We start from the raw sequence: 588 nt of genomic DNA, 5'->3' as shown, positions 1-588 counted from the left end.
GGGTCCCCTGCTGGAGCTGCTGCCCCCGCGACCCGATACCGGATAAGCGGTCGAAGATGGATGGATGGATGGATGGTCCTTATCCCAGCCGCTTCACACTCAACCCTCCAGAACCTGGAATGAGTCTGACTTACTGCCGAGAACCCGGACACAGCTCTTGCTTTGGTCATACAGAGATTGGATGGCCCCGAGAAGCGACCCCCTCACCCCCATACTCCCGCAGCACCTCCCTAACCCTGGGGGACCCGGTCATACGCCTTCTCCAGATCCACAAAACACATGTAGACGGGTTGGGCATACTCCCAGGCTCCCTCCAGGATCCTTGTGAGAGGGAAGATATGATCTGTTGTTCCACGACCAGGAAGGAATCCACATTGTTCCTCTTCAATCCGAGGTTTGACTATCGGCCGAACCCTCCTCTCCAGCACCTTGGAGTAGACTTTACCAGGGAGGCTGAGAAGTGTGATACCCCTGTAGGGCACACACCCTCTGGTCCCCCTTTTTGAAGAGGGGAACCACCACACCAGTCTGCCACTCCTTAGGCACTGTCACAGACCTCCAAGCAATGTTGACGATGTGTATCATTCA

General features: G+C 56.0%; 1 protein-coding gene across 2 annotated transcripts in view; it reads left to right on the top strand.

Moving 5' to 3' along the window:
- amph (amphiphysin) overlaps positions 1-588 on the top strand; it is a 24,986-nt gene that overhangs the window by 16,546 nt on the left and 7,852 nt on the right. The window lies entirely within an intron of this gene.

Source organism: Etheostoma cragini, chromosome 12, assembly GCF_013103735.1.
Source record: "Etheostoma cragini isolate CJK2018 chromosome 12, CSU_Ecrag_1.0, whole genome shotgun sequence".
Lineage (NCBI taxonomy): Eukaryota > Metazoa > Chordata > Actinopteri > Perciformes > Percidae > Etheostoma > Etheostoma cragini.
This window is presented reverse-complemented; position numbering and strand designations above follow the sequence as displayed.